General features: G+C 40.9%; 1 protein-coding gene across 5 annotated transcripts in view; it reads right to left on the minus strand.

Moving 5' to 3' along the window:
* The window catches only part of adcy2b (adenylate cyclase 2b (brain)), a 627,652-nt gene that overhangs the window by 314,746 nt on the left and 296,841 nt on the right, over positions 1–16,065 (minus strand). The window lies entirely within an intron of this gene.

A 16,065-nucleotide genomic window follows, 5' to 3' on the forward strand; every position in this document is an offset into this window, starting at 1 on the left:
TCTATTGGCTTCCAAAATTCTAAGACAGCATCTACATTTTACATCACAGATTGTGGTGTACAAGTTGTCCCAAAGCATAGGACAATCCATTTTGTCTGCACCAAAATCATGCTTTTGCAGTTACTCGCTTATAAGTTCATCGATACCCACTCTTGTTGCAACGACAAACTGCTTTAATTTCCACCTCAGCAATACATGGTTTTATACTGTAAGTGACCTTAAGAAACTTGTTCTGTACCATATTCCATCCTTGAAATTTGTTTGAATTATCATCTCACTACCAGCAATCCAATACATCTATATACACTGAAATGGGTCAAATCAAGCCCCATGTCCAGCAAAGCTATCAGATCAACAGCTAGTTGGTGTAGCACAGAAGAACCAAGACTTCTCAGAGACTACTAAGAAACATAAAGGCAAAAATCACCAACTTACAGCAGTTCGTCATCAGAAACAAGCAAGAACAAGAATACTCTAAAGTCATGTCGGCAACATGGATGATGCATCTATGAATTTCAATATGACCAGCAACGTGTATAGTAAAGAGGTTTGAAAATAGTTTGTGTAAATATTTGAAGATGCAAAATGATACTAGGCTGTATGACTGCCAGATTGAAATTAAAGTTTGTGTTCATCTTCAAGCATAAGTCAATGCCAAACACCAAATGTCCTTTCACAGCTTTTGTGCATGGCCAACAATTGGGTGAATGATAGCAGGGTGAAGTAATGCATCAATAACATGTAGAATAGGCATCCTTATGGCTAACATAAAAACTGCAGCCTATCAGAATGGGGTGTATTTAGATGCTATATAACTAAAGTGATAAAAAGAGCCTAGGAAGTAATACCATCCAAATTGCAGTTATGTCATCGATCTAATGTTTGTAGTTCAATCTTTGGATGCACGCATCAAAGTAATTCAAGGATCAAGTTTGCAGCAAATGTTTTAGATTGGTGGAGAAGACACTTTCACAAGATGTGGAAATATGGGCGTACTTCTGCCTGATATCTGCACAGAATCACAAAATTGTTAGATGCAGAGTTAGATCATTCAGTCTACTGTGCCTGCACCAGTTCTTCAAATGAGTATCATTACATAGTGGCAATCTCCCGCATGTTTGTTATCCCATTGCACACTAGTTCTATTTAAACAATCATCCAATGCCCTCTTGAATAGCTCAGTTGAATCTGACTCCACCACATTTTCAGGCAGGGCATTCCATACCTTAACTACTCGCGGAGATTGTATCCCCTTTTGCTTCTTTTGCACATCGCTTTAAATCTATACATTTTTACAAAAGGGAATAGCTTCTCCCCCTTCTCAATCCAGCTCACTCATGACTTTTTAAAACCCCCCATTAAATCTCCTCTCAGTCTTTTTCCCTCTAAGGAGAACAGTCCAAACTTCTTCATTTGTATTTTCATAACTGAAGTTTCTCATTTCTGGAATCATTCTTGCATATTGCTTCTGCACTCTCACACACAATCATTTGCATCTTTCCTATAAGGTGGTGCCCAGAACTGTACTAATACTTCAGCTGAGGTTTAACCACTGCCGGTATGGGTTCATTATCAAATCGTGAAATGCTATTAAAGTGTCATCTGATTCCTCAAAAGATGTAAATATCCAATTTAATGGATGGAGAGAGGATGATTTATTCAGTAGGCTCTGAAAGCAAATCTAAAGCAGTGTGGAATTCGTATGATGATGCCAAAGCCAAAATGCTTCAGAATGATGGACACTTTGTGCAAGATGGTTTGATGATTTTAAAACGTTTTGATTGTGAATAAAAATATCTTTGTACATTCAATTCATTCAATAATCTGTGTCATACAAATTTAATGTGCATTACCAATGTTATGTTTTGTTGCATTTCAACTTGGTGCCCACTAAACCAACACTGACTGTTCACAAGGATATAATCACCCCTTTAAGTCACCTTTACCACATAGTTTTTGGAAGAATTTTTGGGGGCTCCAAATGTTGATCATCTGACTTTTTTTTACTTTTGGATCAGAGGATGTAAAGTGGTCACTGACTGGCTGCGTAAATCAGCAGGGAGTAGTAGTTCTGCAAATTGTGATGAAGGCGAAATCCAACTTATTAGCATATGAAAGATGTCCTTGGGATTGACAGGCATATTTTGTGCTTAATAACACAGGGGCAGGGTAGCTTCTTGTAATATTCTCAGATCAGTTCCCATTTGGATTAGGACAGTTCCCTTAAGATGTTGTTTCTTACTGATACTTATATCTTTGATCTTGAAGCTTAAGGTTTGATCCAACATTACTTTCAGGTATACTCGCTTTCAAGGTGTGTGCCAGTGTTCCCAGGGATGTTAAAAATAAAGATACATTGCCAGAAATTAAGATGGAAATATTGTATGTGCCTTTTCAAGGTGGTCCGCACTGATTAGCTTAGTCGGGGCATCACCAAGGAACTCCTCGAATATAGTTGAAAGATTGATCAAGAGATGCTATGCAGAGATCATCAGCATACATGAAACCTTCTGCCATGTGGACAAATGGGCTGATTGTTGGAATAAATAATGAATAGCAAGGATATGGCAACATTAATTTGCAGTAAGCCAATTCTCAACCTGCACCATCTGCTATGCCTGCTATTTAGGTCACCTGTTGGTCAGCACACTGCTTCATAACTCACTCAATCTGGCATCTTTCCTGGATGGAATAGTTTTTACACAAGAATGTTACGACTGATGGTATCTATGATGTGGAGGAGCTAGTGTTGGACTGGGGTGGACAAATTTAAAAGTCCCACAACACCAGGTTTATAGTCCAACAGATTTATTTGGAAGCAATTTATAGCAAAAATTTATAGCTATAAATTCTGTGTCTTATGGTCCTGCTCCACTACTACCTGATGAAGGAGCGGCGCTCCAAAAGCTAGTGCTTCCAATTAAACCTGTTGGACTATAATCTGATGTTGTGTAATTTTTAACTATGACTGATGGTGTCACATACAAATGTCACATTTATTATTGAGCCTATTTTGTAGCTTAATGAACTCAGCGAGCCAAAGTGTGTCCTGGTCATTCAGCAGGACAAATGGCCCTGTAACTCCAGATGCTATTATGCTGAGGAGAGAGAACCAGCTCCTGATTTTCCCACCGGATTTCATAATTCTTGATTTTGACCATTCACTCTCTGGCTTTCAGCAGTGGGGTCATTCAAGAGGGCAGTATCATCCTTTGATTGGAAACCCTTACCTCCACGTATTAAGCCGCAGTAAGATCATGGTGCCCCTGGCACCAACCTGAAGTGTTCTGATATAGGCGTTCATCCCAAGAATAAACAGTCATCTTCCACCTTCTCGTCGTTAATATAGCTATGAATGGAAGTTGGGCATGATGTATTTAAATAAGCTCCAGGTGTTAAATTGACCAGGACTCTCATTGGTGAAATCACGCAAGCTTAACTTCACTGTCCTACACAAATAGATCAGCCCAAATTAAAACTGGAGTTTATGAATCTGGGTGGTTTTCAGAGACTATAGGTAGCAAAATGTAATAGTTTCTTTCTTTCCTGACAAGCATTCTGTCTGTATGCCTTCACAAAACAGCTATACTGTAGTAATACTGCAATAGTTATAACTTTGGGCTCTGACTGATATGCCAACATGCTAGCAGGCATGGCACAGCATGTCAAGACAAAGCAAGGTATGGATACTGCAAACAACGTAGGCAGGTGTTTAGTGAGTGAGAGTTGGATAACAAGTGGGCAACCCTGAAATGCAATCTGGTCCAATCAGCTGAGTGACTGCCCCTGTTTGCAAAGTATCTATGCTGTAACATAACATTGGAAATCTGTGTATAAGGTATATGCCTGAAGAAGGGCTCATGCCCGAAACGTCGATTCTCCTGCTCCTTGGATGCTGCCTGACCTGCTGCGCTTTTCCAGCAACACATTTTCAGATATGCCAGAAATGGTCAGGGTCAGAAATCTGCTGGAGACTTGCTTCTATCATCAGACAGATCAATTTTGAAACTGGTGTACAACAAATACACAAATTGCCTTTATATTGTGCCCTTAACCATAGTAAGACTTTCAAAGATGCTTTTCATTATGACCATGAGCCTCATTAAGGAAAATCTGGCATTAGACAATATTATGTGATATTGGGGCAGATGAACAAATGCTTGAGGTAAACTAGGATATGTTAAGAGAAGAAAGATACGCAGAGAGTTTGACAGAGGAAGTTTAAAATCTATGGGTTAGTGTATTAATAGATTCCAAATTAGGTTGTAAGTTTGCTCGCTGAGCTGGTAGATTTGTCAACAGACCAAGACACATAAATAGCAAGTGGGACAGATCACCAGTGCCTCATCGGAGGCTCACTGATGATGTTACCCAGCATGGTGATGAAACATCTGAGAACAAATCTACAGCTCAGTGAGCAAACTTACAACCTAATCTACAACCTCAGCCACAAATCTTCTCCAAAATCATAGATTCCAAATTAGTTCGTGAGAGAAAACCAAGACAAGAAGCCTTTCTTTGTGGGAAGAGCTTATCGGCTTACCCAATCTTTTATTGATCATCCATCAACTTGTGTCCCAGATATCCCTCTTATGAATGCACTAAGAGATATTTGGGACTAAGCACCAGTTTCTCTTAACCTTAACAATGACACTCTAAAAAGCTTAAAATATATCATTGACAAGATAGTCACAGATTCACCTTTTGTTCAATCTTTTGATAACAAACTTTCCATACCTAATAAAAAAAAGATTTATTTAAAATTCTAACATATTATTATAGAATCAACCATAAACAGATCCCATGTTTTCATTTATTCAAGCATTTTTTCCACTTGCATAAATCATTATAAATAATTCTGAAGTTATTAAAGAAAGACATGTTATCCATATTCTTATAATACAATGAGAACATAGAATGTTGTATTGTAACATAAAATGTCACTCTTTGAGGGCATTTAACAATTTCTTGGGCAAGCATTTCCCTTTGGACTGCAGTCTGATAATTGCTGACTTGTAACAACCCATTTTAATTTAGAAATCCTTACTTTCCAATATTTCCTTTAAGTGTGCAGTGGACCAAGTAGTTCACAAGGTAAATGGTATGTTGGCCTTATATTGGTGGTTCTGCAAAGATAAGAAAACAAGACGGGTAATAAAAACTTAACTTGTCAAATACTGATGCATTAAATGTATTAGATGTGCAAGTGTACTTATTCAATATCTAGAAGGAAATACAAAGGGAAATCCGAGAAAATTTGCCCATAGGGGATAACTGGATAGTTTGGAGCTAACTGTTCTTTTTAGGACAAGGTTTATTCAAAAAAGAGTGGTATAAAGGAAAAGTTGAGAACTGACCTTGTTGGTGTGAAACATTGAAATGTAGAAACTAGGAGCAGAGGTAGGCCTATCAAGCACACTCCGTCATTCAACATGATCTTCATTATAAAGAGGGTTTGAATACAGAAGCAAGGAAGACTATTGGCAGTTGTGTGGAGCCCTGCTGATTTCACACCTTTGTCTTACCTAAGTAAAGATAAATTTGTCATAGAGTGATTGCAGCAAAGGTTCACTAGGATGGCCGTTTGTTGTATGACAAGAGATTAACTTGAGTGGGCCTTCTTTCACTTCACTTTAGAAGGCAGAGAGGAGATCTCATTGAAACATAAGCTCTGACAGGGCTCTACAGCTGGCTGATGATATCCCAGGCTGGCGGATGATCATGTCCAGAACAGAGGGCCATCGTGTGGGGATTCGCAGTAGGCCATTTGGGACTGAGATTAGGAGAAATTTCTTCAATTAGAGGACATGGAACCTGTGGAAGTTTCTACAACAGAAAGCTATTGAGGACAAGTCACGGAATATATTTAAGAATGAAATAGGTTTCTTGTAGCTAAAGGGTATCTCAGGATACGAGGAGAGAACAAGAGTATGACAATGCGTTAGAAGATCACGTTGAATGACGGAGTGTGCTTGATAGGCCTACCTCTGCTCCTAGTTTCTACAGTTCAATGTTTCACACCAACAAGGTCAGTTCTCAACTTTTCCTTTATACCACTCTTTTTTGAATAAACCTTGTCCTAAAAAGAACAGTTAGCTCCAAGCTATCCAGTTATCCCTATGGGCAAATTTTCTCAGATTTCCCTTTGTATTTCCTTCTAGATATTGAATAAGTACACTTGCACATCTAATACATTTAATGCATCAGTATTTGACAAGTTAGGTTGTTTTTATTACCCTTCTTGTTTTCTTATCTTTGCAGAACCACCAATATAAATCACGGCACCCTGAACATCCATTTAGAAAAGTGGCTTGCAAAGCGTTATTAAAATAACTAACTTCATATCTTCTGAAGCCCCTAGGTCTGAAAACTTGAGTGTACCTTTCTCTCAATAATTTTTTTTCAAGCAAGTTTGAATTTGTCTTGCAACCTAAGATGATACTCTGCTCCATTAGGCCATAACCAGCAGTGGATCTGATCTTAGTGCACCGCCAGTGACGGGTAATTCAAACTTAACTCATCAGTTACTCTGCTGAGTGTAGGATCTTCTTTTGGACTTGGCTGTATTTGTCAGGATGTAACTGACATGTTCTAGGCAAAATTGTTGATCCAAGGTTACTTCTGATTTATTGTGCTTGATATTTAATTGAATATAGTTAAAGGCACCTGAAGACAGAGTAGAAACATTAAACTCCTGTATTTAGATATCACCTGGCTACTCCTTGTCAAACCAATAAACATTGCTAATCTACTTTTAACTGAGTAAAATTTGCTTTCAGCAGGATTGACCACACTGAGAAATACCACATCCCTGACACATCATTCAATCCATAAACATACTTGGTTTAACTTCAGTTTTTCTTATGTATACCCAGTTTCGATAGGCAGATTCAGTAAAGCTTCCCTTTGAAACATCTCCACTTGCAAAAATGTTGCTTTTGTAACAATGGATTTACGTTCCCAAGATTATGTTAAAAGACCCAAGAAAATCTTCAGGCTCACGTTTCCTTCAGATTACTATCTGAATAGAGAGGGGCATGTACAAAAGACTAGATGTCTTCGGACACCAGTCAGTGAAGGTAAGCATGCAAGTACAGCAAGCAGTAAAGAAATAGCATTAGAGTACAAGAGCAGACTTCTCTTGCTGCATTTATATGGGGGCTTTGGTGAGACTACACTTGGTGCAGGATGTGTAGTTTTGTTCTCCTTGTCTAAGAAAGTATGTTCTGGCTATACAGGGAGTGAAGGTTTACCAAACTGATTCCTGGGATGGCAGGCCTGACATACAAGGGGCAACTGAATTAGTTTGGATTATTTGCTGAAACTCATAAGAATGAAGACTGATTGCATGAAAATCTATAAAATTCTAACAGGACTCGAGAGGGTAGATGCAAGAGAGATCTTCCCCATGGAAGCAGAGTCCCGAAACAGTCGAAGGTGAAAATTATTTACATAAAGAATGGCGAGCTTGTGGAATTCGCTACCACAGAAAGCAGTGGAAACCAAAACATTGTATGATTTCATGAAGATGCTAGATTTAGCATTTGTGGCTAAAGGAATCAAAGAATATGCGAGAAAATCAGTAAAGCTGTTGAGTTGGATGATCAAGCATGATCATAATGAATGGTAGAGCAAGCTCAAATGGCTGAATGACCAACTCCTGCTCATATTTTCAACATTTCCTCCTGCAGGAGTAAAGACTCTAATATTGTACATCATTTTGTCAATCCATAGACCTGACCCTCTTGTCGTCAACTTGTACAATTAGCTAACATTTGCATTTTCCTGTAAATAGCTTCTGGTGGTTTTTCCTGCTCTCCCTTCATCGATAGCATTCCTCGATTCACTCGTCCCTGCTGGCACCTATGTTACTGTAGTGCCAACGTTTTCCTCTGGGACAAATAAACTCATCCTGTATTTCAGCATCACCTTGTCCATAATCATTCAGCCTTTTGTCTGCCAAAGTCACAACTGTCCAGAATGCAAAATGTATGCTGCCTCATCATTACCTTCTATACATAATCAGTGTCAATTAACCTCAAGAAATGCGCCCTTAAAGTTTGATTGCCATATTATAAAAGTAAGGCCCCAAAGGAGCCTTCCACATCCATTAAAGTTTTACCTGCACATCCACCAATATCATTTATTGTATCCGTTGCTCCCGATGCGGTCTCCTCTACATTGGGGAGACTGGATGCCTCCGAGCAGAGTGCTTTAGGGAACATCTCTGGGACACCCGCACCAATCAACCACACCGCCCTGTGGCCCAACATTTCAACTCCCCCTCCCACTCGGCTGAGGACATGCAGGTCCTGGACCTCCTCCACCGCCACTCCCTCACCACACGACGCCTGGAGGAAGAACGCCTCATCTTCCGCCTCGGAACACTTCAACCCCAGGGCATCAATGTGGACTTCAACAGCTTCCTCATTTCCCCTCCCCCCACCTCACCCCAGCTCCAACGTTTCAGCTCAGTACCGTCCCCATGACCTATCCTACCTGCCTAGCTTCCTTTCCACCTATCCACTCCACCCTCCTCTCTGACCTATCACCTCCATCCCCACTCCCATTCACCCATTGTACTTTTTGCTACCTTCCCCCACCCTCCTCTCTGACCTATCACTTCCATCCCCACCCCCATTCACCCATTGTACTCTATGCTACTTTCTCCCCACCCCCCCTCTCATTTATCGCTCCACTCTGCAGGATCCCTGCCTCTATTCCTGATGAAGGGCTTTTGCCCGAAAGGTTGATTTTCCTGCTTCACGGATGCTGCCTGACCTGCTGTGCTTTTCCAGCACCACTCTAATCTAGACTTTGGTTTCCAGCATCTGCAGTCCTTGTTTTTACCATATTGTAAAAGTAGTCCTTGCAAACAGGGCTTTCAGTTACTCAGAATATTTATCACACATGCCCAATTGCCCCATAGAAGGGGGTACTGAGATGCCAACTTGAACCACTGCAGTTCTCAGATTGTAGGAACAGCCACAGTGATAGTCGGTAGGAAGTTCCAGGACTTTAACCAGCAACAGTGAAGAAATGGCAATATTTTTTTAAGTCAGGACGGTGAGAGGTTTGGGAGAGAATTTGCAGGTGGTGGTGTTCCCATGCATCTGCTTCTCTTGGCCTAGGTGACAGAGATCACAGGCTTCTAAGGTGCTGTCAAAGGAGCTGTGCAGAGTTAATGAAGTGCATCTTGTAAATGGTACATACACCTCCAAACCTGAAGCAAGTATAACTCTCAAATTTGTTCACTTTACTCCTTACTATTTAAAGATTCTAAGTAATATTTTAACAAATCCACTCAACACACTATCGGTGTTCAATTGTCCGGCAAAGCCCAATCAAATGAATCTGTGTCTAGAATATTCATTATTGGGCTAAATGTTTGTCTTGTATCATTTTGAAAACCTGGTTATTCCATCAGGACAACACAATATATAATCATATTTTGAGTTGCATCTGAAACGACTGTTGACCATTCCCCAAGTGTTCCTGAGTTGATTCTTCTGTTGTAGTTCCCAGCTCCTGCCATCTGTCACAGCTACCAAATATTTCTCTATCCTCACTGATTTTACTCATGCATTTTTTTTGCCATGTTGATGCTTACATGCCCAAATCCTGATGGCTCTGAAATGCTGCTACATTTATGCAGTGAAAGCTGCTGAAATTAGTATTTTCCAAGGCTTCTTTTTTTAAGGTTCTGATATCTGTTCCAAAAGTGAGTTTCTTTCTGAAAATCCACCTCAATCCAATAAGTTAAAGGCAACTACTGAATTAGGAATCTCCAAATGGAATTTTCGCAATTTTGCATACAGTTCATTAAATTCCATTATTTACTCTTTGATACAATAACTATCCAGCTTTCTAAATTCCAGTCTGATCATGTGTTATATGCATCTAATAGATCATTTTTCTTTTAAGTTTTGTCGACAAATTGTAATAGTATTTTCAAACTTTCCTCCATCTCCAATTGTTGAAACGTTAGTTCCAAAAATACTTCCCACTGAACTCTGTCTTAAGCAAGAAGAAACATTGCCAAGGCCATGTTCTGATTCTTTTTTCTTGGTAAAGATGTAATCTGTGGTCAGATATTCATTTACGTTTTCCACTGGTCACAAGTTTTTGTGTGACAGAACATCAATGGGAGATCATATCCCAACACACCACACATGTTTTTCGCCATTCTTTCCAAAGTTACTCCAATTGCAAATATTCTATCTGAAAGAATTTTATTTTTCAACGTTTACACAATCATTCTCTGCTACTGCTACAAAAAGGTTTGAAGATGGAAGGTGAAACAGAATCCAAGATACATAGCTATTCTTTGAAGAGAGAGTTTATTTACTTGCTCAGTCTTGGTCACCCAGCTATTCTTCATTTATGCTCAAAGACAATTAATACCGACCACCTTTTTCTCAATCATAATAGTCACATTAACAAAACCCTAATAATGCGCTAGAAAAAAAAGGTCCTTGAGGGTAGTAATATCAGGATTACTCTTGGTGCTACAAGCTAGTGAGGGTAGGAATATGAGGATAGAGTAGATTAACGCACAGCTGATGAGCTGGTGCATGGGAGAAGGGTTCACATTTTGGATCATTGGAGTCTCTTCTGAGGTACAAGTGATCTGTACAAGAAGGATGAATTGCACCTAAATTGGAAGAGGACTAATATACTGGCAGGGAGATTTGCTAGAGCTGCTCAGGAGGATTTAAACTAGTAAGGTGAGGGGGTGGGACCCAGGGAGAAACTGAGGAAAGAGATCAATCTGAGACTGGTACAGTCACGAAAAGAAGCGAGTGAAACAGCCAGAGCAGGCGGGGGCAAAGCAGAGAACAGGGTAGGACTGATAAATTAAACTGCATTTACGTCAATGAAAGAGGCCGAACAGGGAAGGCAGATGAACTCAGGGCATGGTGAGGAACATGGGATTAGGATATCATAGCAATTACAAAAATGTGGCTCAGTGTTGGACAGGACTGGCTGCTTAATGTTCCAGAATACAAATGCTATAAGAAGGATAGAAAGGAGGGCAAGAGAAGAGGGGGAGTGGCGATTTTGATAAGGGATAGCATTGCAGCAGAGGATATTCCCTAAATACGTCCAGGGAATTTATTTGGGTGGAACTGAAAAATAGGAAAGGGATGATCACCTTATTGGAATTATAGACCCCCAAATAGTCAGCAGGAAATTGAGAAAAACATTTGTAAGGAGATTTCAGTTACCTGTAAGAATAGTTATGTTAGGGGATTTTAACTTTCCAAACATAGACTGGGACTGCCATCGTGTTAAGGGTTTAGATGGAGAGGAATTTGTTAGGTGTGTACAAGAAACTTGACCTACTCTTGGGAAATAAGGCAGGGCAGGTGACTGAGGTGTCAGTGGGGGAGCACTTTGGGGCCAGCGACCATAATTCTATTAGTTTTTAAATAGTGATAGAAAACGATAGACCATATCTAAAAGTTGAAGTTCTAAATTGGAGAAGGTCTAATTTTGATGGTATTAGTCAAGAACTTTCAAAAGCTGATTGGGGTCAGATGTTCGCAGGTAAAGGGACTGCTGGAAAATGGGAAGCCTTCAAAAAGGAGATAGATGGTCCAGAGAAAGTATATTCCTGTTACGGTGAAAGGTCTCCTTTTTTAAAGACTGAAATTTCCCCTCCCACATGGTTGAAGATGCCATCCAATGCATCTCAACCATGTCCCGCACCTCTGCCCTCAAACCCCATCCCTCCAACTGCAACAAGGACAGAACCTCCCCCTCGGTCTTCACCTTCCACCCCACCAACCTCCTATTCATCACATCATCCACCAACATTTCTGCCATCTCCAAACGGACCCCACCACCAGAGATATATTTCCCTTCCCACCCCTATCCGCTTTCCGCAAAGGCAGTTCCCTCCACGACTACCTGGTCAGGTCCACACCCCCTAACAAGCCATCCTCCCCTCTGGCACCTTCCTCTGCCACTGCAGTAATTGCAAAACCTGCGCTCACACTTCCCCCCTCACCTCCATCCAAGGTCCCAAAGGAGCCTTCCACATCCATCAAAGTTTCACCGGCACTTCCACTCATGTCATTTATTGTATCCGTTGCTCCTGATGTGGTCTCCTTTACATTGGTGACTGGGGAGCCTGGACGCCTTCTTGCAGAGTGCTTTAGAGAACATGTCCGAACCCCTGCACCAATCAACCCCACCACCCCGTGGCCGAACATTTCAACTCCCCCTCCCACTCTGCCGAGGACATGCAGGTCCTGGGCCTCCTTCATCGCCGCTCCCTCACCACCCGACGCCTGGAGGAAAAATGCCTTATCTTCTGCCTCAGGACCCTACAACCCCAGGGCATCAATGTGGACTTCACCAGTTTTCTCATTTCCCCTCCACCTATCTTACCCCAGTTCCCACCTTCCAGCTCAGCACCATCCTCATGACCTGTCCCACCTGTCAATTTTCCTTCCCACCTATCCACTGCACCCTCCTCTCCGACCTATCACCATTACCCCCACCTCCATCCACCTATTGCACTCTCAGCTACTTTCCCCCGAGCCCCACCTTCCCTCCCATTTATCTCTCCACTCCCGAAGCTCCCAGCCTCATTCCTGATGAAGGGCTCCTGCCCGAAACATCAATTCCCCTGCTCCTCAGCTGCTGCCTGACCTGCTGTGCTTTTCCACAGTGAGCCTGTGGTAGGTGTAGGGAATGCTGGATGATGAGAGAAATTGAGGTTTTGGTTAAGAGAAAGATGGAAGCATATGTCAGGTATAGACAGGAGAGATCAAGTGAATCTTGAGAAGAGTATAAAGGCAAAAAGGGGACATGAGATAGCTTTGGCAAATAGGGTTAAGGAGAATTGAAAGGGATTTTATAAATACATTAAGGACAAAAGGGTAACTAGGGAGAGAACACAGATCCTCAAAGATCAGCAAGGTACCTATGTGTGGAGCCACAGGAGATGGGGCGGGGGGATACTAAATGAGCATTTTACATCAGTGTTTACTGCGGAGAAGTCATGATTTGGAGATGCCTGTGTTGCACTGGGGTGTACAAAGTTAAAAATCACACAACACCAGGTTATAGTCCAACAGGTTTAATTGGAAGCACACTAACTTTCGGAGTAACGCATTGCTCCGAAAGCTAGTGTGCTTCCAATTAAACCTAGTGGACTATAACCTGGTGTTGTGTGATTTTTAACTTTGTATTGTGGAGAAGGACATGGAAGATATAGAATATGGGAAATAGATGGAGACATCTTGAAAAATGACAATATTTCAGAGGAGGTGGTGCTAGATGTCTTGAAATTCATAAAGCTGGATAAATCCTCAGGACCTGATCAAGTGTACCCTAGAACTCTGTGGGAAGCTACGAAAAGTGATCGCTGGTACCCTTGATGAGATAATTGTATCATCAATAGTCACAGATGAGGTGCTGGAAGACTGGAGGTTGGCTAATCCGGTCTCAATATTTAAGAAGGGTGGTAAGAAAAAGCCAGGGATCTATAAATCAGTGAGCCTGGTGTCGGTGATGGGTAAGTTGTTGGAGGGAGTACTGAGAGACAGGATTTACATATATTTGGAAAGGCAAGGACTGATTAGGAATAGTTAACATTGCTTTGTGCATGGGAAATCTTGTCTCACGAACTTGATTGAGCTTTTTGAAGAAGTAACAAAGAGGATTGATGAGGGCAGAGCAGTGGATGTTATCTATAAGGACTTCAGCAAGGTGTTCGACAAGGTTCCTCATGGGAGATTGGTTGGCAAGGTTAGATCTCATGGAATACAGGGACAACTAGCAATTTGGATACAGAACTTGCTCGATGGTAGAAGACAAAGGATGGTGGTGGAGGGTTGTTTTTCCGGCTGGAGGCCTGTGACCAGTGGAGTGCCACAGGATCGGTGCTGGATCCTCTACTTTTTGTCATTTACATAAATGATTTGGATGTAATCATAAGAGGTATAGCTAGTAAGTTTGCAGATGGCACCAAAATTGGATGTGTAGTGGACAGTGAAGCAGATTACCTCAGGTTACAATGGCATCTTGATGGGCCAATGGGCTGAGGAGTGGCAGACGGAGTTTAATTTGGATAAATGCGAGGTGCTCCATTTTGGAAAAGCAAATCTTAGCAGGACTTATACACTTAATGGCAAGGTCCTAGGGAGTGTTGCTAAATAAAGAGACCTTGACCTGCAGGTTCATAGTTCCTCAAAAGTAGGGTTGCAGGTAGATAGGATAGGGAAGGCGGCATTTGGTCTGCTTTTTTCTATTGGTCAGAGTATTAAGTATAGGAGTTGGGAGGTCATGTTGCGGCTGTACAGGACATTGGTTAGGCCACTTTTGGTATATTACGTGCAATTCTGATCTCCTTCCTATCAGAAGGATGTGTAAAACTTGAAAAAGTTCAGAAATGATTTACAAGAATGTTGCCAGGGTTGGAGGACTTGAGCCAAAGGGAGAGGCTGAATAGGCTGGGGCTGTTTTCCCTGAAGCATCAGAGGCTGAGGGGTGACCTTATAGAGGTTTATGAGATCATGAGGGGCACGGATAGGATAAATAGGCAAAGTCTTTTCCCTGGCATGGGGGAGTCCAGAACTAGAGGACATAGGTTTTGGGTGAGCGGGGAAAGATAGAAAAGGGACCTAAGGGGCAACGTTTTCACAGAGAGGGTGGTACGTGTATGGAATGAGCTGCCAGAAGAAGTGGTGGAGGCTGATACATTTACAGCATTTAAAATGGATCCTGATGGGTATATGAATAGGAATGATTGAGAGAGATATTGGCCACGTGCTGGCAAATGGGGACTAGATTAGATTAGGATTTCTGGTCGCCATGGACAAGTTGGAATGAAGGATCTGTTTCCGTGTGTACATCTCTATGATTCTATGACTCTATGAAGGTTTAGAGTATGTAAGGATTTGAATCTAAGGATGAGAATGTTAATATCAAGGTAACTCACAGCCACAGTCAACGTAGGTCAGTGACCCAGGGGTGATCAGTCAACAAGATTTAGTGTATAATAGGATATGGGCAGCAGAGCTTTTGTAAACTGAAATTTACTTTGTCCCTTCTGCTCACTGGGTACATAGTAGATGCTAAAAAGGTCATGTGAGGTATAATGAACAATGACATCTGTCATCTTTTTGACCACAGTATGAACATAAGATAGAATTAATGGTCATTTTACTAGTTGCTCCTTCCCAGTTTCTGTAGCAATTGTTTGTTGTTACCCAACATAGTCACAATAGCCATCAAATTTTGAACAAACAAATGCAGGTGCACTTATTTTCCAGCAGTCTTAGTCTATTCCCTCCCAACTTCATAGAAGCTACAACAGCTTGCAACATTCCACCCGCCTTGACAATATTAGCATTTAAATCTTAGGGTGCACAGAAAGCATACACATCATTATTTCTTTAATCTAGCAATCTCTTTCATGTTCTGCTTATTGAAACAGCTGAACTCATTTCAATTACAGAGAAATCATCATTGAAGGCAGTGCAAGATTAGGAAGCATCCAAGTTAATCGGTGGATTAAAATATGCAAGTTACCCTGAAAGGGGTTTGAAAGAAAATCTGATGTTAAGTCATTATTTGCAAGTCAATATGAGGAAACACTGAACTGTCACCAGCAATGCTTCACTCTAACTCTGAAATAGCATTAAAAAAAGACACCACACATGCAGAAATATCTGTATAATGGGTTATAAGTTAGTTATTTAGGTAGCTTTTGAAATAATAAAAAGCGTATTAGAACCTGCAACTCAGACAGAGACAAGCTATTCATTTAATATATGTTAACCAACTAAATCAATTTCAATTGTCCATCTGGCACTTCCAGGGATTGGTGACAATGTTCTTATTTCATCAAATTTGTGGCTCACATGTAAACTGCTTAGGGACAGCCATTATTAATTTATCTGCATCACAAAGGAGGTTTATGCCAGAGGCTCAGATGTTTAATAAGAATTACAGAAAAAAAATACCATTTCACTGTTTCACACATTGAAATAATATGTATTACAGCACAATAATCTCAGATATAAGTAAAAAAAGCACTTACAGTTTTGA

Source organism: Chiloscyllium plagiosum, unplaced genomic scaffold (genome assembly GCF_037043375.1).
Source record: "Chiloscyllium plagiosum isolate Xiang-an unplaced genomic scaffold, Cpla_swu_hap1 HiC_scaffold_5, whole genome shotgun sequence".
Classification (NCBI taxonomy): domain Eukaryota; kingdom Metazoa; phylum Chordata; class Chondrichthyes; order Orectolobiformes; family Hemiscylliidae; genus Chiloscyllium; species Chiloscyllium plagiosum.